General features: G+C 44.4%; 1 long non-coding RNA gene across 1 annotated transcript in view; it reads left to right on the forward strand.

The window, feature by feature from the left end:
• LOC146442419 (uncharacterized) overlaps positions 1-27,908 on the forward strand; it is a 125,116-nt gene that overhangs the window by 18,957 nt on the left and 78,251 nt on the right. Inside the window, exon 2 of the long non-coding RNA XR_014850257.1 lies at positions 18,122-18,482. This is a non-coding gene — a long non-coding RNA (uncharacterized LOC146442419). The remainder of the gene's footprint in view (positions 1-18,121; positions 18,483-27,908) is intronic.

Consider the following 27,908-nt stretch of genomic DNA (forward strand, 5'->3'; position numbering starts at 1 on the left):
TTTGGGCAGAGGGAGCCCAGAAAGTTTAGGCTGTTGTGAATCTGGGCCATGAGGCTGCACCGGATGAGTCACGGGGAGAGGAATTAAAAATCTCTGAGTCATAATCCCTAATACTACAGAGCAGATTTGCTCTGGGGTGTTTTTGTGTTCTTGTGTGCTGACTAATGTGCCGAGAAACAGTGAGAGCCCTTTCTCTGCTTTTTCACCCATGAGGAATGCAGCCCCATGTCCTCGTCCTCGCCTCCATGACTTACCCAAGCCTGGAGTCCCACTGCTTCCCAGACAGCTGAGCACCACTCATCCTCCTCAAAACCCCCAAATGCCAGTGGCAGAGGGTGGGCTCTGGCACATTCCCAGCTGAGGGGACATGCCAGGGCAGGACCATGTGCTGGCAGCTGTTTGTGGCTCTGCCACCACTGGCAGTGGGGGGGACAACCTTGAAACGCCCCATCTTGCAATGGGCACCTGCTCTTTGAGAATCTGAAAGTGATTTATGAAGGGGGTTCAGCATGGTGGCAGCCACCCAGCACCTACAGGTCAGTGTTATAAATACCCTGAAGTGAACTAGCTGTCATCTCGCTGGAGATATTCCTTCAGCTTACCTGAGCCTAAGACCCCAAGAAATTTGAAATGTATGTATTTTAGAGGACATGTCAATTTTGCCATTTTATTCTGTCAGCCAGCTCTTATTGTACTTTCAGATTCAGTTGGCACCATGATTCCTCCTATCTTAAATTCACTTTGATTAGACCTCCCCAAAAGACATGTATAAAATCAATACTCATTTAATAAAATGTACCTGCCCCTAGCTCTTCTCTTGCACTATATTGGGGCCAGGGATAGAGTATTAAACTGGGTCCCTGGGGCTGGTCTTGTTGGCAGTGGCAGCAGCATTAAGAGGCATCAGACATCCTCAAAGATGTGGTTGAGAGACTGCAGGGGTCAGGTTGTGGGTGACAGAGTGGGTCCCCCCAGAAAAGGTGGCTTTCTGCTCGGGAGCCAAGTTTTGTCTGTCTTGTTATTCCAACTGATTAGATTAATTTCCTGGATGTGGTAACTGATTGACATTATTTATGTTATATTACCAGTATGAACTGCTGGTTTAGACTCTGTATGATTTTAAAAACATTTCTTAGTATTTTCTTTGCTTAAAGAGTGTCAAATTGAAAACTGGATGCACACCTGTACTTGCTCACACAGAAAAGTGGTGCAAGAGATTGTAATTTCAGTGAGCAAGGTTGTCTGTTGGAATATGAGGCTGTTCTTTTTCCTTACAATGTCTTTAATTAATTTTTCATTATTACAGGTATTGGTGATAGGATAAATGTTCCTCCCCAGAGAAGAGCTGGTTGCATCCTCATCCAGGAGTGGCAGCTCAGAGTTCCTAGTGCTGGATCTGAGTTCCACTTCCCTTGGGTTTTGTACACCTCAAACTGTCTGCATGGAGTGACAAACCGCACTGTGGAGTTCATACATTGTTTTGTTTGGGTTTTATTCCTCCCCTGTAAGGTTATTTTTCGCTTCCCTGATGGAGTTTGCAACCTCTCTGCAGGAAAAGAGGAGGCAGCATTTTGGAGGGTGGTGCACGATTGGGTGATGCAGAAATCACGTATGGGAGGGTATGTTATCCACTCCTGCTGCTGAGTACAGCTTTCTGCTGGGCAGCCCAAAACAGGAAGAAAATAAAACTTCTTCAGCAGAAAAAACCGTTTTTTTCTGTTTTTTCTTCCCCACTGCCTCTTTAGTACTATTTCCAAATTGATTGCATTTCCTCAACAGAGCTACAGAGATTGAGCTGTGGGTGTATTCTGAACTTTATTTTAATTAATTTTAATAATTTCACAGGCTCCTGGGACATGTTAAGTATGGATCAAGCCAAGGCAAACATGAGATGCCTTGGTTTCTTGTCTGTAGAAAGGACCTGATATGCCTTTGGGTGTGAGAATAGGGAATTTGCAAGTCTCTGGATATGGATTATTCTTTTTTCTTCTGTTGTGTTTATGAGATTTAAGGGGGAAAGGAAGTATTTGTATATTAAAATTAAATTTTTACTCTTTTTAATACTACAGCATTTCTGTATATGCAAAGTCTTCAGTAAGTTAAAATTTAATTCTTCTGTTTTTTTCGCCTCAATACCTGTAGCAATGCAGATATTAGAGCAAGTGCTCTTACACTGCTTTGCTGACCTGGAATGCAGACAGACATTTTCCAAATAAAATCCAGCACTGTAACAGAGGATTACACCCCCAGCCTGCCTGGCTGCTGCCTTGGGTTGCAGCCTTAGCCAGCCTTGCCTGAGACCTGCAATGCTGTGATGGTCGCAACCCCTGCCATATGAGCATGCAGGGAGGGTGATAATCTTTTAAATAAATATCCATCCAGTTGAGCCTGGTCAGGGGTTTGAAATGAGAAGTGAATTCCCTTTGCAAACATCCCTATCCCTTATATAAAATCTAAATAAAACGAGGATACTAATTAAATTCATGCATCTAGCATGTAGAAGGCCAAAGACAAGTGCGTTAAAGCAGGTGACACAATCCCAGCAGCATTACTGGAGGGGGGAACATATCACTGCTTCCAGACTTTGATAGAATGAGGGCAAACCTCTATATGATGCTGATGTTTCTGCTTTGCCTTATATTTGCATATTTCCCTGTGCTTCCAGAGGGCTCCTTGCTTGGAAATGGTTATCCAAACACTAATCCTAAGCAGTTTCGGACTGTCATTGGCTGTAGTTTCTTGTTTTGAAGGGTGGGAGGGCTTCATGCTAGATGAGTTTTTGTTGAAAGTGGAGCTTCTCCAGGAGATTGGACCATCTCCACTTGGGACAGCCCAGCCATGCACAGCAAAACCTGTCTAAACTCAGACTCATTATATTCCAGAATACAATTGAGTGCTACCTGAATCTGGATTAAAACCAGAACTCCTGGTTATTCCTGACCAGCTGCAGCTGGAGCATTTTAGGGGATATGTCCTGTGGTTTATTGTGCTGGGGTGGCTTGGGATTTTCTCCATCTGGTTACCCCTGAGCTTCCTGCTGGCTGAAGCACCTGTGCTCAGGTTTTCCCCTGAGTCCTCAGTGCCAGTGAGACGTATTTCAGCTTAGGTAGAGGCAGCGCTGCAGCCTTGCCTGTGTGCAGACAGGCTTTCCCGTTTGCTTGGCTGGGAGTTCGAAGGCAAAACTAGTGTCCCAAATTTTCTGTGGAGCATGTGGGACCCCTCAGCAGATGTGCATGGAGAGATCTCTGTGCCTTGCAGGGAGCTGGGAGTGCTCTGGCTGATACAACCCGCTGGTCTCATGAAAACCCTTGCAGCTCCCGAGTCAAGCCTTACGTTAGAAGGCAGTGGAATACAAGAAATGAATCTGTTTGTGTATCCTGGTAGTTGTATCAGAGCCACTGGGGATGTCCAGAAGGAAATAGTGTCACATGTTGGCAAGGCAGGAGTCACATTTACTGACTTAGCTGAGATCTGGTCATTGAAAATCTGCAGCTGAAAGGCTGAACTAGGAATCTTGGACTTGAAAGTAATTTTTATCTAAACACAGGGATCTGAAAGCTGGAAACCTATCAAAGGCACAGGCAAAGTATCTGAGTACCTTTGAAAACAAACGGCTTAGAAGAACACTGAGCAGTAATCTCCAAAGACACCCGAAACAAATGCTGGAAGTATTTAGGGGATAAGAAACCAGAGTGTCTGATGTAGCAGAGGGACTTAAGGGCAGTGGGATGGAGATGTACTGGGAGGTGATAGGGACAACATCTCTCTATATACATTGAGAAGATACTGCATTTATTGCAGCATCTGAAGGGCTTTCAGTAGTGGACAAGGGTGATGGAGCCTTGCTTGTGCTGACCAAAATAACAAAAATCAGTGGAAAGCTCTGGGAGTTCTCCTTGGAGGAGTGGGGTAATCCCTACAATACATGGCCCTCTCTGTCACAGTGTAGTTTTGTCCTTGCTGTTAGTTGACATTTGATGTGTCATTTATGTTGGTGATACACAGTCCAGTGCCTAAAAGTGGTTCCCTGTGATGTGGAAGCCTCCTGTCCTCAGTGCTGTACCTGTAAAATGGGCTTAATAACCCTTCCTTTCTCTGCAGTAGGCTTTTAAACGTCTGGGTTTCCAGAGTGCCCTGTTACATGTGCAGAATGAGTTCCTATCAGAGATGATGTTTATAAGAGTTGTGGCATCTAGGTAGTAGAGGATAAGCAGCAGCCAATTAAGAAATACTTCCTAATGAGATGTGGAACACAAGAGTTTGTAATGCTGCTTGGATCATGAAGGTCTCTTCCTTAAACTCATGAGCAGCCAAGGCATATAATCTCATTAACAAATTTATCAAACTGCATCTTAAGACAGATTGGGCTGCCTGCCCTGCGACTGCTGAAAGGCATCCAGAGCTTGGCATGGCCAGGGACCTTCTTGCTGCAGCCTGAAGTCATTCACAGCCAGCTGATACTCATTTGTTCTGGTGTCAGTGTTGTCCTTTAACTTAAATCCCTGTTTCCATGATGCAGACAGCACACGTCATAGCTTTACACACCCACTGAGCTGTGCAGGTCTGACACAGGCAGCTCAGCTCACTCTATCATCTAAGAGGGGTTTGTCATTCCCAAGCTGCTTCTGACAGCTTGATCCTCTACCAGGCTCTGTTCAAACACATCCTTCTTGGACATGAGCTCCCAGGTGGGACACAGCACCTTGGAACCAAGGCATCCTGCTATTACTGGGGCAGCCTGACATCTTTAGATCTACCAGAAATACTTTGCCCTCCAGCTGCCGGCAGAGCGTCATTGCCCTTGAAACACTGCTGTGCTGACGTCCCCAGTTCACCTACACTCACCTGCAGAGAGAAATTTCTAGAGAGAGCAGCCTTAGCTAAAACCAGCCTTCACCTAGCTGTGGTGCTAAGCCCCAAGCTTGGTGACTGTGGGAAAGGCAGTACTTAGAAGGACCAACAATGAAAGCTCTTTCTTTTTGTGATTTTGTCTTCTTTAGCAGGATTGTTTGGCAATGTCATAGAATCCTAGAATGGTCTGGATTAGAAGGGACCTTTAAAGGTAACCTAGTCCAACCCCCTTGCCATGGGTAGGGGCATCCTCAACTCGATCAAGCTGCTGAAAGCCCCATCCAGCCTGGCCTTGAATGTTTCCAGGGATGGGGTATCCACAGCTTCTCTGGGCAACCTTTTCCAGTGCTTCAACACTTTTGGGGGAACCTCTTCCAGTGTTAAGAACCTTTATTCTAAAAAACTTTTTCCTTATATCTAATCTATATCAACTCTCTTTTAGGTTAAAACCGTTACCCTTTGACTTATCACAGCAGGCCATGCTAAAAAGTTTGTCCCCAGAAGGAGCCATATAGGGTATAAAAACCCAATATATGTTATAAAAAGTACTTGTAATATAATGGCTTATTTATTTTTGGTTATAATTTTGTCAGTGATGACTAAGAAGATCCAGTTTTAATTCTATGATGGTTTTGTTCATAATAGACTTTCTGCTGCTGAGCTGAAATTTTTACTTCAAATTTTCTGCAGATTTTGAGTGCTTCAGTTCTCTGTTTAAACTATTTGCCTCTTCTTAAATGGGGGTCACAGGGGCTAGAGTGGATCACCAAAGCTTTTAGCCAGTGTTGTGGTTCACTTGGCTTTCAAAGGTGCTCCTCAGCACTGTGGGTTTATTGCAGCTCCAGCTACTCATGCACTGAAGTCAAGACAAAACCTTGCTGTGGAGGGTCAGAGAAGCTTTTTGCAGTGGTGCAGTTTGCAGTAGGCATTACTCTGCCATAAATAAAGGTTTTATCTGTCCGGTTGTGCTTGTGGTGACTGCAGTTTGAAGCCTGTCACTCTGGCTGGCCCTGAACTGAGTGCAGAGCAGATACTGACAGGGGCCCTTGCTTTGCATGCTTCGTTTCATATGTGTGGAAGGAAAGGGGGGGGGAAAAAGGGAAAAGCCAACAAAAACAAAAGCAGAATTTCTGCTGCAGCTGTTTGAAACAATGAATGAACCATGATGTGATGATGTGGGTGTTTGTTTTATTTTTCCCCTCATTTCCTCATCCAGCTTTTATTATTTCTCAGTCTTGGAGGTGGGAAGGACCATTCTCAGGACCTGGTGCCTTGCCCTGAATTCAGACATAGCCACATTAGCTAGAATAGTGGGGCAAAGCACACAAGAACAAAGTTATCTGTGATTAAAAAAAATATGTCTATATATCTACCTGGAAGTAGATGGTTGGTTTAAGCAGTGCCCCTGTGTTTCAGTGGACCTGTGGAGGCTGTAGCAGGTGATCTCCCAGTGATGCAACCCCCATGGTAGATGTTGTCATCTCTCTCAGCTGTTTGCTCTGCATCCTGGAGGCTGCTGTGCCTGCCACAGGTGGCAGAAGGAGAATTGTGTCAGCTTCTCAGCTGCTACCCGTCAAAGCTGAGGAATTAGTTTAAACTGTTGATTTAATTAAGCTGGAGAACACAGCAAATAGTTTGTGCATGCCAGTAATGGTTGCCAGCAGGAGTGTCCTCTCACTCCTGCCAACTGCACGGGTCTGCTCTCCAGAACATCTGAAAGCTGGATGCTGACTAAGAGTGGTGGTTGGGTTTGATCGCCTCTGGTGATTTTTGTGTCACCGTGTTTATAAAAACATCCCTTTCACTGAGAGGCTCATCACATGGTCTTCAGAGGGTTCACATTCTTTAGAGTTATTCCTGGTGCCTTTAGATAGGCAGAGCTGTGATCTTTAAGTATTACATCTGATGTGCCCCAGGCCATCCTAATGAAAAGGACTACAACAGTGCAAAGGAACCACTTAAAATAGTGTACAGTGTGCTTGAGGGCTTGGATTTAGAAGGCAATTTCACAGAGGTCTATTTCTGAGGGCACGTGGAAGAGAGTGGCAGGAAGTGGTGACATCAAGGCAATTGAGGATTACAGATTCGCTTGTCCCACAGTGTCCCATAAATGAGGCTATTTGTACCATTTCATTATGCTCTGTTAGGGTCGGAAGAGAACAGACTTCCTCCATGCTTCCCAGTCCCTGGTGTGGTCTTCAGGGATTTTACACTGGCATGAGCGTTCATGAGAAGACAAGAATATTGGATGCCCTCATATCAACTCAGGTGCATTGATGTACATGTCTACCAATGGAGCTGTTTCAATTCAAGGAAAATCAGCAATTTCCCATGGTTTCAGGTCCTTACTAGTGGTGGTTCTGGTGCATGAACTGCATGAGGAAGCATGTGGCAGCTGTGCATGTTTCCAAACGTGGCTGAGAGTGGTTAGACCTCCTCAAAGTTAAAGTGTGCTCAGAGTTGATGCAGATACTTAGCTTTTGCTTGCAGTAAGCTGTTTGCATCCAGCTTGAGTACCCAGCTTGAGGTTGGCAGCTGTGAGGAAATGTAGCCTTGAGAGAGTGAGTTCTTAGACAGGTCTGCCCTGTGTCAGTGAAAATAACCAGTTACCAGTTAAATGGGCTTTGTCAACTCAAGGCCAGAACTTTGGTGCAGCTCTGGAAAGAGCAGGCTGGCTTTGGCATGTTTGGATAGTGACATGATGCATTTCCTGGTGGTAGATGGTGGGAAAGCCCACGTCTGCTGTGAAAAGAACACTCTTTCCTTGGAAAAGTAGTTACTGAGATAGCGATGATGGACAAGTCTCTCATGATAAACGTGACTTCACAGATTGTGTTTTCAGTTTCACGGAAAAAATGGAAAAGGTATCTAACATAGGTCTGGAGGTTTGAAGGTAAAGTGTTCTAAAAATAAACGTTAAAAATTATTCTTGAGCTTGGGCCAGGTTGTTTCAAGATCAAAATCAAGGCCAAGGCACTTCAGTTTAGGTTTCGAGATCATTTTTATTGGCTTTGTTAATCCGTGCTGCTTATGAGGTATGAAAAAATGGTAATATCTAAAAGGATCTTGCCACTTTATTCCTGAAAACATGTTCCTAAGGAGTTCTGACTCTTCTGCCAGATACACCAGTCTGCTTTGATATACCAGTTTATCCCTTGGGGAAAAAATAGCTTTGGTGCTTTTTGTATAATCAAGAGTCTTATAACATTGTTTTAGTAGTGATGTGTATATAGTGACAGCATGTGGATGATTTTAAAGGCTGTAGAAGGACTTAAAAAAGATAGATATCAAAATAAACAAATAAATTAAAAATTACCATTAATGTGAACTCAGATAGGCAGACCAAACACATAGCAAATAAACAGCTGGAATGATTTCTTATTGGATTTTCTGACATCTCAATGGCTAGCTCTAGCACTTCTGATAGCTTGGAATTCCATCCTGCTGGATGGCAGAGCTGCAGTGAGCACATCTGGAGCCAGCTGGGCCCTGCAGAAGATGTGGAAGAGACCAAAGTCTGGTTATGGCCAGGCATGCACAGCGTGATGCACCCCAGGAGGCAGTGAGAGTATTTTGATGGAACCAAGATCAGATTTGGTTCTGAACACTCTCTTGAGGGTGGCTTCTGTTGCCTGCATCTGGGGCTGATAATTTCTGATATTTTCTCTCTGAATTTCCAAGATTTTTGTTGCTGGCTCTCAGGTGCTGAGTCCACCACACTTTGCTCCCAGACTGGAGAGCCAGGGAATTGGAGCTGAAAAAGCCAATGGAGATTTCTGACATGCTGGTGCTGTTCCCTGGTGCCCCTTTTTGGGAAGAGAGCATCATCCCCTGCCTGAAGCAGCTGGGCTTTTGCTTGCCCCTTGCCATGGAGCCAGCCTCTGGAGGGGTGGATGGGGCTGAGCACTTCAGGAATCACTGGGGATGGGGAGAGATGTCTCTTTTCCTAGGACAGCCTATCCTGATCCCCCTATCACTGGGGATGGCTTTGAGCATGGGGTCCCCCCCTGCTGCTCTTAGAAGGACATAACTCTTCTCCCAGGACCAGTTGGAGCGAGCAGCTATGACAGAGCTTGTTTTTCCAAGATAATCTCTTATCGGGCAGGCGGCTCAGCAGATGTAGGTGAAAGGTGATGCTGGCACGCTGCTGGTGCAGGTTGGCTGCCACTCTCCAGGCTGAGTCCTCAGCTTTTTATATCCTTGCTGCATCACGCTGCAGCTGCCAGCCCGTGCTGCGCTGCGGATCAGCGGGCAGGATCGTGAGCAGTGCTGGACACCTCAGTTTTACAGCAGGCTTGCATCAGCCACAAACGTGTCTGACCTGCGAGCCCGACTCCCAAATAACCAGTCAGCTCAGAGGAGGGCAGGAGGTGTCATCTTCATGAGAAAAAAAGAAAGATTGAATTTAATCTCCTGTAATATTTTAATTACTGTTGCTGTTTTTTGGCCCTGAATCATGAAGTTCATTTGTTGGTATGCCACTGCCTGTGTTATTCTTGATATGTTTCAGTGTCCTTCCTTCTTCTTCTTTAACCTTGGAGCTTCTTTACCAACTATAACCTTTTGGACTGGAAACATTGATGGATGTGACTCTGAGCAACCAGATGGAGTTGAAGATGTCCTTGCTCCTTGGGGGGTTGCACTAGATGACCTTTAAAGGTCCCTTCCAACCCAAACCATTTGGTGAATCTCTGATTCTGTATCTGTAAGTTCTCCTGAGACACACAAGCTTTGTATGTAAATACATTAACTGCATTCCCATATAGAAAGTGGTATGTGGCTAGGAATTCCTTTGATGCCTTTAGATGCTCCTTTAGATGCTAATGTAGTGATAAAACAATCCCTTCTTTTTCCCTTATTTTTCTCCCAGCATGTAAACTCATCAGAATACCAGGTCATTAAGTATTTAAGAGCCTAGACGTTATTAAAATAAAAATGTTGTTAGCAGTAAATAAGTGAGAAGTGGTTCAATACGCTGTCAGTCTTGGAATGAAAATTTAGAAATCTCTGAGTTACAGAAAGGTTAGTTAAATTTGTGAGCACGTTCAGACATCAAAATAATAGGGATGCCAGCCTGGGGAGGTTATCCATCCCCGCAGCTGAGCTGGACCCTGGCTGCTGCCCTGTTTGTGAGGTGCAGGGTTGGTGGGAGGCAGCTCTGGGGGTGAGGAGCAAACAGCTGATTCCCTGAAGATCCCTGTTGCTGCTGGCCTCTGTGAAGGAGAGGGTTACACAGGAGCCAGATGTTTTCAGGGATCTTGTTTGTTGTGTTTCTGTTTTTTATTTCTTGAGGTGGCTGCAGTGATAATCACCAAGGATGGAGGTGAAAGCAGAGTGATAGGAACAGAGTTGGTAGGACTGAATTGTTTTTGTTTGGTAGAATTAAAACTGGTGCATGGTCAGGAGTGCTCTGTGAGTGCAAGACAGTAAGCAAAACATCCTTTCATAAACACATGGGATGGGACAGGTAGAGCTGGAGTGCAATCCGTGATAGGAATCCTTGCATCAGCAGAAAAAGGATTTACTCTTGGATATCAGCAGAAAAATGAGTCGTGGGCTGTAACTTAATAGTGTAACTGTATGATGCAATAAATAGAACCTTTCCATACTGATTTAATTAAACCAATGCAACATCTATATTTAGATGAAGCCAAGTCCTACACTGTTACAAAATCTTTTCTAATAATAGTATTTTTTTCACCTCATGAAGGTCCCAGTCACTGAGCTGCATGTTAAAGCTCCCTTTAACAGCAGGACAGGCATTTATTTGGATCTGGCTGCTGGAATGAGTCAAGATTATTCCGTGGGCTTTGGTTTAATGGCAACCACTTTCTGTTATTGTTTACTGAATATTGAGCATGTGCCCTTAATAAGTAGGACCTTTCAAAAAAGTAACAGGAAGACAGAGCGTAATCTGCCAAAAAGTTTCTGTACTGGTATTCCCAGAGCTGTTTTGAAATCTTCACCTCGGTTGCCTTTGCTGAGCCTTGTGCCAGCTCCAGAGCACGTGGGGCTTCTCCTGGGCTCCATGGGGATGCTTGGACCTCAAGCCAAGTGTGACAGTGCACAGGGAAAGTCATTACCACTGGGCTTCTGTCCTGTTCTTGCATGAGGAGGCAGCCGCCAAGGATTCAGCTTTTAAAGGAGCCAGATACTAAGCTGGAAATGCATCAGTCCTACAAGGGGTGACTTAAGCTCATTAAAAAATGTCTTTTTCCTTCTTGGCCTTTACCCCCTCACTGTTTTTTGGCAGCTTTGGGCTGATTTGCTTTGCCCAAGGTAATTCTCCCATCAAGAGCAGAGTGTGGAGTCCTTTGGGTTGAGGAGTTGAGATCCAGAGGAACCCAGAGAGGGGCTCAGGAATGTCCCCTTTTGGCCACACCGGGCCAGCAAATCAATTTGGCGTTTGTCGGGCCAGAGCTGTGTTGGACCAGTGCCACAGTGATCAAACATCACCAGCGCTTTGGCTCAGTTTTAGTCCCAGCAGGGCTTTCAGAGGATCAAGCCCATCATCCCAACTCTGCCTTCTTGGAGCTGAAGCAGGGGCAGCATAGATGGCATAAATGGGGACAATTGCAAATCCATTTAATAGAGGGATTTCAGGAGGCTGCAGTGGTGGTGGGGGGTTGATGAAAGCAACTGTCAGCTGCGACCAAGATGCCTGGAGTTGGTTGATTTTGTCTTTGAAAAATAAGGGGCTGGTGTCTTCTGTTCTGTGTTTTTTTATTTTTAATTTTTTAATAGCATCCAATTAATCTCTCTGTTAGCCACTTATATAATTTTAGCACAACTCCTTTGCTCCTGGAGCGATGTAGTCTTGTGAGAATTTCAGCATTTATTTGACTACAAAGCATGTTGTTAGCCTGCATGGTGACAGCCCAGATCCTGAAGGCTTAAAGAATAGGTCTAAGATAAAGACTTGAAAATGTAATGAGGAGGAGGATTACTTTTGCAGCTGGCATAGTGATTTTTCTTCCCTTTCATTGTAAGCTAGTAACTAATGCCGTGGACTGAAAACCATAAATAAAAAGAAGCAAAAAGTGTCAGCAGGCTTCTGCTGGGTCATTCTCTGGGAATCTGGGATGGTTCATGGTGACCAGGCTAGGTGTGGGGAGCTAGGCCAAATGTAGGTCATTTTGGCCAAGGCACAAAGTGAGTTTGCAGTGAGGTTTCCCAATCTGCTGTGAACTCTACCAGTGCCCAGAGAGGGAACCTGGCAGTGGGCTGTGTGTTGATGTGCAGTGGAGCAGCTCTGGAGATGGAGCAGCAACTCCATGTCACACCTGTGAGAGCACTTGCAGGTCTGGTGCTAGACATGAAATGGTGGGAGAGCTGCTCTGTGCCTGCATAAGGGACCAGGGAAAAGAAAGAGGCTCTTGCTTGAGCCTGCTGGCAGCATGGGAGGGGAAATGGTACCCACGTGGATGAGAACAGTGGGATGGAAAGGCCCTTCCTTCACCCAGGTGTGGGAACCTGCCTTCTGTTTTGATGCACAGATCTTGAATTTTGGTAGTTGAATTTGATTATAAAGATTGTGGATATAATTGAGAGCCTATTTTAAAAAAGCAAGCAAACAAATAAAAAAAAGCACAAAAATCCATTCCCTCATGCATGTGAAGGGCTGCAATTTGTCTCTGCAAGATTATCCTGGGGACCAGCATTTCTGTAAAACAGCTTTGAAGCCAGAATGCACAGTCCTGGGAGAGCAGGAGGCCTGAAGTACTGTCGTGTGCATCACTACATTCAGTTCAGTGGATCTGCAGGTCTGATTTTCCCCTCATGTGCATCTCATGCCATCAGTGTTTGGCAGCTGAGATTGGACTAGTCTTTCTTGTGTGACTTTGTTATTGAGTATCCCACACTCTTGGATCAGTGAGAAGTCCAGGTGGATGTTCCTCCTACCTAAGGAGCCACTCTCCTCTGAAGGAGTATGGTCATTGTCTGAGCTGCAAGTGGTTCAAGGCTGAAACAGTCATTCTTTGTGGACTTTGTTTCTCTGTGACCTTTCAGTTTTTTCAGGTGAGGCAATTCAGTAACTCTTAAGAATCACACTATTCAGTTCACTGTAAAACTTTTTTTGCCAAGAGGAGGATTTGTGGAATGCTGTGTTCCATATTAGAGATGACTTTGATAGAATAAAATAATTTTTTTTTTCTTTTGTACTATCACCCAAGCTGGGAAACATTCCTGTCTTGCATACTGTATAAAGGCTAGTTAATATTTGTCTTACAGTTTGTTCCTTTGGTCTTTTTATGTAATAGTCTGCTGTTTTTCAAGAGAGTATCTCCCCCCACTTCTCCTTAGGGAATATTTTAAAGATTTTTTCTCTTAGTGTATCTGTGTCAGCTTGCACAGATGGAGAATAAGGTTATTAAATTTTACTTTGAAAAGGGTCCAAGGTGACATTAGGTGCTTAAAATGTCAGATTGTGTGACATTTGCTTAAGATTTTGCTTTTTGTCTTCAAAAATGGTTACAAGAACGGGGTTAATTTGAGGCATCTCAGCAGTGCTTCAAATTGTAGCATCCCAGCTTGTGAGCCTCGTGTGGAGTCATTTTGTGAAGTCTAAATGGCATAGTCATGACCTGCATTTTGTGTGAGAACTCGAGCTGTAAATACAGAGCCTGTTGGTCACTTGTTGGTTCAGGTTGGTGAGCACACCCATCCCGAGTGTGGGTGAGGAGCTCTGGATGGATGTGAGGGACACAAATTTGTGTGATGATACCTTCAATAGAATAGCTAGACTTACATTTCAGAATGTACACTTTATTGTGAAACTGTTACAAGAGTTCTTGGAAGCATTTTTATGTTGCACTTTATGCTTTACCAGACAATGCTTTTTTGGGTGGATTGTAGGTTAGAGTTCCCAATCTACCAGGCAATTCTTCTGTGCTTCTCTTTTTCCAGCTTTCCCCTTTTCAGTGGAATTCCCGGAAAGGAATTGATTTTTAGGATGAACAATGGCAGGATGAGGCAAGATAAATGGTTCTTGCCTCCATCTTGTTTTCCTAAAATAATCAGGCATTGGGTGTGAGGTGTCTTTGTCTAGTCACAGACTGGTGGAGCATCCTTGAAGTGCCCTCTCCTCATTAATCATGTCCCGGCCATTGCTGCATTTTCTGATCTGGAAGCAAAAGCCCCAGCTCTAAGGACTGCCAGGGATGTTAGCCAAGCTTGTCAATCCCTCTAAAGCAGCCAGGTTACTCCAAAAACTTGGTCTTGCTGAATGAGGGAAAAAGGAGCAGCAGCCTTTGCAATTTTTTTTTTTTGTGTGTATTTCTTTGGGAAATAATTGGTTTTGTTTATTTATCTTTTATAAGGACATAAATATTACAGGCACATTATATAAGAGACTGTTAACTGGTGTCCTTCCATAATTCCATAAAGCAAACAAGTTCATGTTGCGTCATTGATGCAAAACACAAGTCCTGTTGGCTCGAAATTCCCTGATTTTGCCACCCTCACTGCTGTGTCAGTCTATAGCTCTTTTAAAATCTCATGCTTAAGAACAGGAAGCCAAGGAGAGGTTTTGGAGGTGGCTTGAGCTGATTCATCAGCTGGATGTTATTGCAGGGGACAGTCTGGGCGTGGTCCTGCCCTTCTTCCTTCCACCAGGGCTGGTGCTGAGCCTGCTTGGCTCACTAAATGAGAAATCTTTTCACCCGCTGTAGCAAACTGCTGCCTTTCAGCAAATACACCTGCAAACATTCGCTGGAGGATTTATTAAAAAACAGAAAAGTTGAATTTTTTTCCCCCCTTTTATTCTCTGCTGGGTAACATTGACCTTGATAAGCAGTCTCTGTATCTGGAGACGTTCTTGTGCATGGGTATGTAACAAAGCCATTTTGGGATGCTCAGCTTATGTTTAGGAGGGGATTTTGTTGTTGGTAAACTAAGCACACACTGCTCACAGTGCCTGGTGTCAGGAGCAGTAGATGTGAATGCCCCCATTGCATTCTTGCCCATAATAAAGTCACTGCTGGAGCTTACTGCAGTGATCATGGGGTTTAACAGGTCCCTTACTGCATGTAACTCACATGGCTGGGTTGTAATGAACATGCCAGACTGTAAAAAACCCAGCCCTTTCCTTAAAATAAAACCTTAAAATAAAACACAGGCACAGAAAACATCTCTTGTTTTTTTGAAATGAGCCATTGCACTTGGGACTCTTTAACATTCAAAATTCAACAGGTGGGACTCCTTCTCTCTTCCTCATGTATTTTTCTACTAATGAGGAGCAAGTCTTTAAACTCTTTTTGTGTGTTTATTAATCATTTGGGGTCTCTGTGTTGCAGGGCACACCTTGCTCATGGCTGGTTTCCTACAGCTCGTGTTGACAGGTTCTTGCTGCCCTTGGAGAGGAGCTGAGGGCTCGGGGTGCTGCTCTGGTGCTGAGGGTGGTGCTTGTTTGCTCTGAGCTCACATGTGCTCAGTGCGTGGTGTTTCTCAGTGCGAGTCATTCAAGCCTTGTTGTATACGAGTAATGGAGTTATTTCTTGTCAAGGGATTGGAAAGATTAATGTTTTTCGAGTGCTGGCCCATGACTTGAAAAATCTAGATGCTCTTTGTGGCTTTGCTGCCAACCTACTGCATGGCCTTCAGTGAGTTGGTAAGGGCAAGACCTAAACTGTTGGTCCACACTTGTGGACAGTCTGCAAGGAAGACCCTCCAGTCTGAGGGGGAAGAGAAGGAGTGGAGTGAGCTGAGAGTGGAGTCATGTTCTTCCCAGCAGGCAGTGTGCTCAGTCTTGATGATCTGGCACATTTTAACATAGAGCCCAGAGAACTGGAAAGCTGTCTTTTCAGGCATGTGCTGGGCACAAGGGTTTGAGTTTCATCTGCCTCTCAAACAGGTAACCAATGAGACAGTTACAGTTCTCCTTACATCCTGACGTGGAAGGTACTGACGTTCCTCCATACCACGAAGAAAGATGCGTAAAATCAACGTTAATCATCTGCCATTGGTTTATCTGTTACAATCTGGCTAGAAAAGCCCATATGTTTATGTAAAAACCTAACTTGTGCAAGGTGCTGGTCACTGAGCTCTTGCATAGCCCATGAGTCCTGCTGCCATCTGGCTTGGCCTTGAAGGCTGGTGATGGGAGTGCTGTCAGTGGTGTGGTATATGTGACATGAGGGGAGATATAAAAGATAGAAAACAAAAAAAATTACATTTTCACTTGTCAGACAGTGAGGACTGTTAGGCTTGTTTCCCAGGAGAACTGAGCAAAGTACATATTGACACATCCATGTTAGAGCCTGAAAAAAAGCCCTGCTGGTGCTCCAGGCACAGCACAGCGAGGGGCTGGCTTGGCAGGACAAACTTCATTTCTCTGGAGACAGAGATTCATCTCTGTTTGCATGCTCATATTTTACAGGTAATTGGTTTATGGAGAAAACAGTTAGCTCAAGGATTTCGGGCAGGTGTTCTTGCTGTAGAGAAATAGGCTTTACAGGCATTTTCAATGTCATACAGATATCAGAGTGGCTGTCTAATTCTTGGAATGGGAGTTATTTTGGAAGATTCAAATCCTTTCCCGAAATGTTTTCATCAGCTCAGGGACTTGGGTCCGACCTTCTTCAGTTTCAGTTCATTTAACTGGGGGAAGTTAGGGAATATTTCATTTCCTAACTCTCCCCATCACTGGGAAAACACTATAAGCACGGACAAGGCAATTCAGATTTCTTTTTCCACGAATTATCAGACTTCAAATGCAACTCCATCTGTGAGCCTGTCTACATAGTTTCACTTGCCTTTTACTGATTTGCATGCTGGGTTTTGTAACAAGAAAAACACGTTGCAAAGACACCAGATTTTGGTAAGGTTGTGGTGTTATCCTGCAGCCAGCTTAGGCTGGGTTGTGGTAATGCTGCATCTTTCCTGCAGAGAAGGCAATTTTGATTGTTTTCCCAAGGGAAGAAGTAGTTTTGGTTCAAAGTAGATTTTCTACGTGAGGTGATTTACACATGATCAAAGTCAGTGGAATTTTATTTAAAATAAACATGTGATTCTCCTAATCAACCCTTTAAAGAGAACATCTGGGGAAAAAATGTTGGGTTTTTGTACATTTTATTATTCACTTGATTTTTCCCTTTTAAATATCTGATGACGTTTCCGCTGTTTGAGGGTAGATAGGACTTTTATTGACAAAATTAGCAAAACAAATGATTATCACACCTTTTCCTCAACCCTGTGCTATTTGATCTATTTGCTTGCACTTTCATTGCTCCTTTGCTTGGTTACATTACACACAATGTTATCACCTTCCTGTGCTGCTGCAGCTAAAACAAAGTGAAAAAACCTCTTTTGGCTCTCAGCTGCTCTCTACTGTTTTCTTTTTACAGATGAACTAGAAAGCAATGTCAGGCACAGAGTTATTTGAGTTTCCTTTCAGCACTTGCTGGGCATTATATCCGGCCTGGCACTTGCCTGTGTTTATGTGACAGCTTTCATATTTTAATATAACAAACAAAAATCCCAGCAACTCTATTCCCAGCACAATTAGTAAGATCAGATTAAAAGAACTGAAAAAACAAACAACCCAAACCGCCCAGATTATGATGGGTTTATATACGTCAAATACTAGAATCTTTATGACTAATCCCCTGGGTATTTTGAGCCACTTTGCTGGGATGTGTTTATTTTCTCTGAAGGTAGAGGTGGGAAGTGTGGCTCTGCCTTGTCAGAGGTCGTTGTGGGTTGTACTCAAGAGCTGAGTGTTTCTGCTGTGTCACTGATTGGTTGGGCCAGACCTTGATATAGATTCCTGAAAGTGTGATTCTCCTGATGATGGATAGACATTTTACCCTGAAGTCAGGAAGGCAGATGATGCTGCTGACCTGCTGCTTTACAACCCTTTCCATCCTTCTCTTTCCTGGTAGAGAAGATACCTCATTGGGTTTAGAAGGTGTGGAAAAAAGGAGAGGGGAGGAAAACTGTGTCCTTTCACCTGACAGAAAAAAAAAGAGAGTTGGAAAGATCTGTTGGTTAGGTAAAAATGTTTTTCAGTTGCTGGCTTGTTGACCTCCTCCTCTCACGTCACCTAGCACCTATGAGGCATCTGGAGGTGGTGACTGCATGTTGTGTCTATGATTACTGTGACATTTGTTTTAATAAATCATGCAAATTTAATTTAAAAAAAGGGAAAAAATTCCTTCTGTGTAAAAATAAATCAAAATATTTAAGAAACAGGGACTTTCCATTGGAATAAACCTTGTCCAATGTGGTGAGAGCTGTTGGGTAATGGTCTGTCCTTCTCTTCTCTCTGAAGGTCCCAACCCCATGCGTCCCACTGGTCTGGAGTAACATTTGGAGGAGCCTGGCAGTCTGGTCCTTTTTGTAGCTCCTGAAGATTTTTAGGATCATGGGATGCATGGACATACGGACCCATGAAACCCTCTGGAGAATGCCGTCTGTGGATAAAAGCATCTGGAAGTTCCTATCATCTTTTTACCCTGTTTTTTCCTGAGTCACCCTGTGTCATTTGTGACCCCATCCTGAGGATTATAGCATACAGCCACTTACTGGAATACCTCCCCGTGCATCATCTTAAGATGGAGCCATTGATTTACCCAGCTGGAAGATATCTTCTCCCAGACCTTTTCCAGTGCAGCAGCACTCCTGTCCAGGAGGTACGTAAATGGTTTTGTCATTGACTACCCAGTTTGCTTTCTTGATCTTCAGGAGTTCAATCACTTTTTTCCTTCCTAGCTTCTGCTGAAGGTAAGACCTTCCAAAGTCCCTCGTGCCATACTCTGAAGGTGGCTTTTCCTTGTTGGGGCAGACCAGATTTGAGATGTAGGTTCTTGTGAAACAGTGGTGTCAGCTTCTGAAGGTTTTGATGCCCAACCACAGCCTCATATATGAGGGAAAGGATGGATCTGATGCTCTTTATTCCTCCACCTGGATCCTCCTGGACTCTAGGGCAGCTGTGTTTGTAGCCCACAGTTGCCACCAGCCGTGTGTGGATCAGCTTATCGGGCTTCATCATCTCATTTCAAAAAAGATGACACAAGTGTTAAATCCATTTTTTCTCTTCTTAATTTACAAGAATTTCTGCTGAAGAATGTAATTTTGAGGATGACTTATCCCATAAAAAAGGAGATGCCTTTAGCTCTAAAATTAAACTATTCCTATTCCATATAAACATGCAAAACTCAACAGCAGTAGTGATAACCACCAAATCTGCATTTTTAGAATAATTTACAATGAGTTTGATGTTTTTGTGAAGGTGACAAGTTTTTTTTTCATTCTTTCTAGCAGAGAATTGAATAATTATTTTGGTGTCTGTGGGTATAAATTTGCTGTGAAAATCATTCTTTTTGGCACTTGTGCTGGTTTGGTCAAATGCTCAGGTGTGCTGGTGAACAGATCACTCCTTCTACGGGGTAGACAAAAATTTAGCTCTTTGTATCTAACTTTTATTTTTATACAAAGAGGAGGTGCTGAAGGGCTGAAAATGCTTTGCTGTACATTTATTCTGCATTCCCCTCAGCATTTGTGAGGCATTAAAAGTTTCATCTTCTTGCTTTGTAAGCACAATTCTGCATCAAAGGAAGGAAATGTGGGGGGCAGGGTGGATAAAGCATGTTCAGTGGGAAACATAATCAGTGGCCTCACTCTTCAATTTGACTGTGACTTGTAGGCCAAATGGAGGGAGACAGGCGACAAAGATTGAGGATGAAGATGTTCTTTGCTTTATCAATGAACAAGCCAAGCGTGTGCTGTGCTTGTAAGAGAGGCTGAAGCTAACCGTGGGGATTTGGACTCGGAGGTGAGCAGCAGCATCCTGCCGGGCTGGTGGGGATGCTCCATGGTCAAGCCCGAGCAGTGTGGTCATGAGCCTAGGCAGAGCCTTCTCCAGCAGCACTGCCCGGAGACTCAGCCCAGCAGTGCCAGACCCCTGCGCTTGCTCTCCTGGGCTTTGAGCTCTGCTGCAGAGGCATCCCCTGGAACCAGCTCTTCATTTGCAGATAGGAGTTTTCCTTCCTTTGCCTGAATTAACAGCCTTCCCATCACCGAAATCCCTGGTGTTTTATTAACAAGCTCCTAACAACTTCTAAAGCATCTAAGAAAGACTGGATCACTTGCATTGTTCTTTTTATCTACAGTTGAAACAATCACCATTGATATTTAAAGTTTTTTTTTTTTTGTTTGTTTGTTTGTTTTTTTTTTGTGGTCAGCTGTTTCATAAAGACATTGCAAACCAGATCTCCCGTTGTTCCTATAAGATGTGAAAAAGTCTTTTGTCAGCAGCACATTGGGTGGAATGAGCTTTATCTTTCGTAAATAATTAAGAGTGAATGGGGCATCAGTTTCTCTGCTCCAGTGCTGCCAGGCCCTTTGGTCTTTCTGGAGGTGCCTGTTTGGAGACTGAACAAAACCTGCCTGTGACCTGTTTGGAGACTGAGCAAAACTGTCTGTGACGTGGGTAACCCAGAGCAGCCCCAGGGTGCTTGACCTCTGCACTGTAGGGTTTGCACTCACACGAGTGCAAGCAAGGAGAAAAGCCATGGTAGATGTACCCTGAATTTTGCAGTGATGCATTATTCCTTGTAGGGTGACTCCCTAGTCACACACAGCCTTGCAGGCTCCTGGCACACCTGGGGTACCTGGGGGTGGCCCAGGAATTAGAGCTTGGCTAGGAACGATGTTTTGGTTGCACATGTACAGCTGTCCTTTGCAGAGGGGAAAAATCATCTCAGCTTTTGTTCAGAGCAGGTCTCACCCTGCATGGATGTGGGGCAGCTTCGAGGGTAAGTAGTTTAAGGGTTTTCCTGTTGGTCAGCGTGAGCATCCGGGCAGGGGGGCTAGCAGATGCATCCCAAGGTGCTAATTAAAAGATAAACCTCATCAGCATTCAACATATTTGCTAGTAAAGTAGCAAAGGCTTGCTTTCAGTCAGGTTGCAGATCCTTGGATCAAAATGTATTTTTGGGGGGGGGGCGGGTTGGTCTGTGCACACAGATGCATGTTATTAATAATAACAATAAAAAATACAGAAAGCATCTATTTGGCTGCCTGTGAGGGTTATGTATGTGGGTGTGTGTTTCAAAAGCACATAACTGATTATAAAAACCACTGATGGACTAAGTCAGTATTAAGGATGATTGGATGACAGTGAAAAGCTGCTCTGGCACATTGCAGGGATATTCTTGTCATGACTAACCCCTCTCACTCTCACCCCGGTGGAATTTTTTAGTGCCCAGCACAGACCAGCACTGAAATTGCAGGTTTGCAGAAGTTTTTAAATCTCTCCGCAGCTGGCAGCAAATTAAGGAATTGCAAGTATTTATTGGTGTAAGGATAAAATATAACCTCAAAGCTATAAAAAATTTTGACAATGAGGCTTTTTTAAGGGAGTCTTACTTTCTTTTTGGTTTTGTGAGTCGAATGTGTTGAAGCCTGATAGAGGAAGAGGTTTTAATCTACAGGTGCTGTCTCTTGCTTGATGGTTTCCTGCTTCTAAAATTACTTCCAGGTTTTTTGGAAGTGAGGCTGAAACTAGTTTCAGCTCTCGGTTTGTGGGCAACCTCGCTTACCACTTCAACAGGCTGGATTTGCAAGGGTGTTGGGGGCAGCAAATGCTAGTGCTTTTAAAGATTCTTATTTTGGTTGCCAAAAGTCCATTTTTCACTTTTAAACTATTTACAGCTGAATCTTTGGATTCACATCTTCCTGTGCTCAGGGAAAATGCTGAAGCTGCCAATGCTGAAATTTTGCTTTGATCTTTCTTCCCCTGTCCTGCATGGGGAGTTTGGAGGGGAGCGTGCCTGGGGTGAAGGATGTTGATCCACGTGTGCTCATCCTGCACAGGTTAACTTCTGCTAATCGTGCAGCAGTGAAAGGCAACAAGCAAAGCAAATTAATGGTGGATCTCAGTCCTTAGTTTATGCTAAAACCTTCAACCCCTTTTGCAGCATGCATTTTCTCTCTTTAAAAGGGCTGTTGCTTTCTTGGAGTACTTACCAGTGAATGCCATTTGTGCCCAAACGTTGTGCCCTTACTGCAGGGCGTGTAATTGGGGATACATTAGGCATATTTATGTTTATTTATATAAGTAAATAAATATTTACATATTTTTAAATATCTGGGATAATCCCGCTAGTATGTCTTGAAATTGATTGCTTTAAGACCTTGCTTGGAATTTTGTATTAACCAAAGCATCACAGTAATTACTTTCAGAATAAAAATCTTTCTTTATGTGTGATCTTTGCTTTTCCATGAGTGCCTGCATCTGCAGGTGCTGACTTACTATGCACAGTAAATACTGAACTATCTGCTGGTTTACTGTGCTCTTCAGGTTGCAAAGAAGCAGTGACCTATCACGAGACATATTGTTAATGCCAGCAAGAAAGCAAGAGGTATCTGCTCAGCTTCTGAATCCTTTGCATTGCTCTGAGGAGTTCTGTGCAGAACTGAAGGTGTCGACAGGCTGTTTTCTTGTGCTCCCATCTGCTGAGCAGTGTTATGTGGATTAGTATTGAGGAGCTCTTAGTGAAATTTGTCTCATGCCACGAAAATGTAAAGCCTCCAAAGCTGGCTGGCATCCCAGGGCTGTGAGAGGCCCTTGGAGGGGCTCTTAGTAAAGGTGGCAGGATTTGCACCGTCCCAAAGCTGTGAACAGGACATGATCTGAAAAGTTTCTGATTAAGATTTAATCATTTCCGAGCTGGTCTTATATGGGGCAGCAGACAAAAACTGCTGAGCAGGAATGGCTGCCATGGGGCCAGTCTGCCACCATGGGAGGGCATCTGCCTAATCTTCTTGTCTGCAGTGTGCAGCCCAGTTCAGAAACACAAAATGCCATTTTGGGACACATTTTATTCTCGGGGTGTTTCCTGAGCTGGAATCAAACCTCTCACCTGGCCTCCTAGCTTTTCCCTAGCACTCTTTTGGGTATCCTGTGGTTTTGCTGGCTCTGCTTTTGCAAGGTACTATCACTGTGCTGCCTCTCCTTTACCTTTGCAGTGTAAAAGCCAGGAGGTCAGATTAGAGACCTGAGGCTCCAGCAGCAAAAGGGGGACCTGAGTGTGTGCAACAGAAAAAAGTACATATATTTACAAATATTATTGAAGACGAGTTGGGGGATGAGGCACAGGTGCATTCCAGCCCTGGTGCCTCTGGAAGGTGGATCTCTTACTATCCAGGTGAGGAGTGTATCTTTAGCCCAGGCTCAGCACCCCAGTTTGCCTGGCTGGGGCATTCCATGGGGTGCTGAGCTTGCCCTGGCTTGGCCCCCTCCACAGCTTGGATGTACCCTCCTGCTACTGGCAGCATCCCTGTGGCACATGGATGTGGAATTGCCATCACCCTCCCCACTGGCACCATCTCTTGGCTTCCATGAAGCTTTTTGCAAAGAGCAACTCTTTCTGGTGGCTCCTGTGCAGTTTTATCCAGGGCTCCATTTGCATCACCATCAGGTGGTTTTCATTTGACCTTTGCCCTGCTTAAAAATTAAATACTGAGGTACTAGGAAGAGAAGCAGTCTCCCAGATAAGCACTTTTCCCCTGCTCTTCTGTAGTTCATGGGGGAGCTGGCTTACCCTGCCTGTGGATGACTAAGGAGGAAATTCTTTTTTGGTTAGGATAATGCTGACAGTTCACTGGAATTTTTTTTATCATGGGTTTATCACTTCCTCCCTATGAATTCCTAACTCTTATGTGCAGGGCAGGAAAAAAAATAGTGGTGACCACAAGTTATGGAATTTGCCTTCTGTGGAAAAGATGCTGAACAGCTAAATGGTGCTGTCAGGTTTGCCATGGTTTGTGTGGAGGATTTGCTTCATATCCAGTTATATAAACAGGCTGGGTAAGAGTCATGAATATTCTAGCAGCTATCATCTTTCAAATGTGTTTTTTTAATGTTGGAGTTAATTAATGCTCATATCTCTTGAATATAGGCAAGTGTCAGCCTGCTCATCTTTCAGGTGGGGAGGAGGTTTGGATTTATCACTGGTCTCTCAGAGATAGTAGGGTCAAAGTCAAGTTCATGTGTAAAGAGTTTCTGGGTCACCTTGTTAATCTCCCTACCTCCCTTTTTTTTTTTTTATAGGGGGGATCTGGATGTATGTCTCTAGAGAAGGCAGATGGAGTTTGGCCAGGGAGACTCTGCCTTTTGGTTAAACGTGTGTGTTCTTGCAGTGTTTGCTTCCCGGCAGTGCTCGGTGACTGCGCTGTTGATCCTTCTGCAAAGGCTTGACACTGCTGCTGAAAAGCTTTGACACTGCAAAGCATTGTTTACTCATGAAAGTGTTATTATATTTTGAATATCTATTATTCATCTCTTGTGCTAAAAGTGACATTATGTCATAAAATTGCTCTTAGATTTCAGAGCTTTGAGGAAAAGCTGTTTTTTTGTTCCAGACACTCTGTGACAGTACTGGAAAGTGCCTTACCCTTTGTATCTCTGTAGACCCCTTTTATGAATTGTGAGTGACAGCAGGGAAGTATAAAAGAGTGCAGAGGAGCTGGTTTTGATGTTTATAAAAGGCTTTGATAAAAGATGCAGCACACAGACTTGATATTATTTCCTATTTTTAACTTCTTAGGAGCATAAAGTGCTCAGATCCAATATTTATGCAAAAAGGGAAAGAGGGGGGCTGTATTTCTTATTTTTTTCCATTTATTTTTCTTTTTTAGGGCCAGGTGATTAAAATAGAAAAGTGTCTCTCTCCTATGCCCTAGTAAAATTTTCTTCTGTGAAGCATCAGTAAAGCCAACTCCATGGTGCTGAATGTGTGGATGATGCTGGAGGAGACCAGCTGCAGTTTTGAAGGCTCCTTGTTTGTAGGTTTGTGCCTTCAGCCTCCCACTCACGGCTGGCTCCAGTGGCCCCAGCAGCCATGGGGTGAGTGTGTGGTGAGGCTTGTGCTTCCAATAACGGGGAGTGAGAGCCAGAGAAATAAAACATGGGAAGGCCAGGACAGTTCCTCTCCTTTCTCTAGAAGTCAGATCACAGTAGAGGTATCTCTCTAATAAGTAGTTTTGCCTGCTCCACAGAGATGCAAGGCTGTGTGCTGGCTGGGTAATTGCCGTTTTACTGATGAAAGTGCTTGTCATTATTCCCAGCTTTCTTGTTGCAGTCTCCTCTTTAATCTCATCTGCCAGCTGTGAGATGAGAGGCTGTGGTGAGCCTCTGTAGTCCTGCAGATTCCCATACATATACACAGGAGCCTGTCCATAAGACTTCATGGCACTTTCCCGTGTGTGTGTGTGTGTGTATGGGCACATCTGGATAGAAAACGTGTGAGGATGAGTGTGGGCTGGGAGTGCACGTGTGGCATTGGCACAGACATTGGCATGATCTCCTCCTTCATCCATGCACAGGTCTTCACGCTGGATATCAACACTCCTAATGAATGGCAGCGTGCAAACCTGTCCTTGAGATCTGCCTGATGACAAAAGTCATCCTCCTGCTTGAAACAGCACATTTTCTGTTTACTGGGGCTAAATGCCTTGAAACACCCTGTGCAGTGGAGGATGAGTCCTGCTATCCCCTGGAGAACCCCAGACCGAGCAGGACTGCTGAGTTCCATCTTGCTGCAGTGCTGATGAAGAATTCTTGATAGGATGAGCACAGCAACATCATCAGTGGGGGTCTTGAGTTCTTCAACAACATGCAGTCATCCAAGGGACTGTTCAAAGCAGGTGCTGGTTTGAGGTAGCTGGACCTGAACAAAGACATCCCAACCTCTCACCCATCTGAGGTGAGTAAGCACCTTCTACTCCATTCTTCGTGCAGGAACTTGTATGTGAAACCATAAAAACAAAGGGAATTACCAGCCTTGGGTGGTTATTGGAAGTGTATTTGCTTGGTCTAGAAGCTTGCCGAGCTGGAAACTGAGGTCTGCAGGGTGAGATGCTCATTTGGGATGTGTTGGCATAGGACTGTGCCATTGATAGCCTCGCATCTTGTGTGCTCCTTTGTGGTGGTGAGTCCCCAGTGACATTGCAAAAGGATGACTCCAGGAGCATTTAACAGGGCCACACATGACTTAAGAGGATGAAGCACAGTCTTATTTCTTTTCTTGCCTCACCCATGAAACTGTGTAACACCACATGTAAGCAGGTGACTTGTTTGACTTGGCTAGCTTATAGCAGTAGTGTGTTGGCTCACATGGGGGTCTTTTCAATTTCTGACAGGTTGTTCACCTGGGCAAAAAGTTTGGATATCGTCTGTTCTTTTCTAAGGCATGGGAGGACTTTTTTGTTCCACTGGAATGGACACTATGGTAAATTGGAAAAGCTGTTGCTGAGTCCAGAAGAGATGGGTCAGGGTAGAACTTGTTAAGCTGGAGAGAGCCATTGTGCTGTGCCCTGTCTGTGGCACAGGTGTTTGGGGTGTTCTACTGTGCCTTGGTGCTGCTGTTCAGCAGCTTGGGTACTTCAGCTGCATTTCCAGCAGCAATCCATGTGCCTAGCTCTGGAGCACAGTGGGGGCCCCCCAAAACCTGGGGCTCTGTGTCATTGAGCAGAGCTGTGCCAAAGTGTCTGATGACACATGAACCTTGGTTGGCAAGAGCTGCAGTTCCTCTTCTTTTAAAAGGAGCTGGGAAAGGCTCCCCAAAAGAACCACTGGAGAAAGTATCCAGATGAAAGGTCTGGTAAGTGTCAGTGTCCCCTCTGCAGTGTTTTCAGGTTCTTCTGTAATCAGCTGTCATTTCAGGATCAGGGCATATTGGACCTCAGGGAGTATGGATTGAAACTTAAACAAACAGTGACTCTTCTATAAATATTTAGCTCACACTGTTTAGGAGCTGCTGGGAGTCGGAGACAAAAAGTAGTTTAAAGTTCATGACTGTCTAGAAAAGCTATCAGAGGAAGGCACTCGGTCACCAGATTGTCTGGCATGTAGGTTTTGAATAGCTAATCCTCTTTTTTCCCCTGAAGAACAGGATGTGTTTAAGCATCCTTTGGAGAGACACAAGGTTGCATGTTTGCGGTGCTTATATGGTTGCACTGGGAACTCAGATCAAAGAGGTTTTCTTCAAGAGAAGACCTGGTATGGAGTAAATGGATGATGTACCCTGGCCCTACACATCTTTGCAAATTTGAACTGGTCATCTGAAGTCCATACATCAGTGTGGGACAGGGGGATGTGTCTCCAAGTGTGTGCTTTTATCTGCCCACCTTGACACCAGGACAGAGGCTTGTGCCCAGGCCAGCTGCTGCTGAAGGAGGTGGAGTCCCCAGTGGGGCTTGTGTAGACAGCATGAGATCTTGGGCTGCCACATTGTTCCTGCTCTTGCAAAAGCCTTGATAGTGAGGTGAACCTATCTCAGCCAGCCTTTTTTGGCTCTTAAATATGGAGATAATAGACTTCCTTCACTTTGCAGAGCTCTTGAAAGAATAGGAAAGAATGAAATGTGCTGATAAGGAAGGTATTGGTAGCAGAGACAGGCAGAGGCATACAGGCTTTGAATAAGCAGGGGACTTTACCATGCACAAGAGTCTGGGATTATTGATTAAAGGGAACAGCAAATAATTGTTTCCTCTCTCCCTCTGTCTTGCTCTCTCTGTCTTGCTCTTCTAAAACAAAGTACTTGCAGTTGAACTCAAGTGATGGTGTAGGTGCCTTCCAACTGTCCTATCCTATCCTATTCTGTCCTATCCTAGCCTAGCCTAGCCTAGCCTGGCCTGGCCTGTATCCCATTCCATCCCATCCATCCCATCTCATCCTATCCCACTAATATAACAGTAAACATGAAATGTTTGCCATGCCCTGGGAAACATTTTACAACTGCTTGCACCACCCTGACAGCATCCTGGGGCTTTCTGTACCAGAAATGCCTTGTCCTTGTGGTATGCCCTGTCCTTGTGGTCAGCTGCTTTGCCTGGAAGATTAATGGCAGAGGAGAAAATGTGAGGGAAGGACAGGTAAGAAAAACATAAATTTCTCATGTGCCAGGTTGCTGAAACTACTTTTGAGGTTTGAGAGAAAATGTCAGTATTTGAGTTGGAGGTGGTGGCAAGCTTGATGGTTGTTCTCTTTCAATAGTTTCTTTTTGTGCTCTTCCTAATTTAAGGGACGGTGTTTGAATTATTAATGTTTTACC

The sequence above is a fragment of the Lichenostomus cassidix genome, chromosome 2 (genome assembly GCF_008360975.1).
Source record: "Lichenostomus cassidix isolate B80296 chromosome 2, HeHo_3.0, whole genome shotgun sequence".
Lineage (NCBI taxonomy): Eukaryota > Metazoa > Chordata > Aves > Passeriformes > Meliphagidae > Lichenostomus > Lichenostomus cassidix.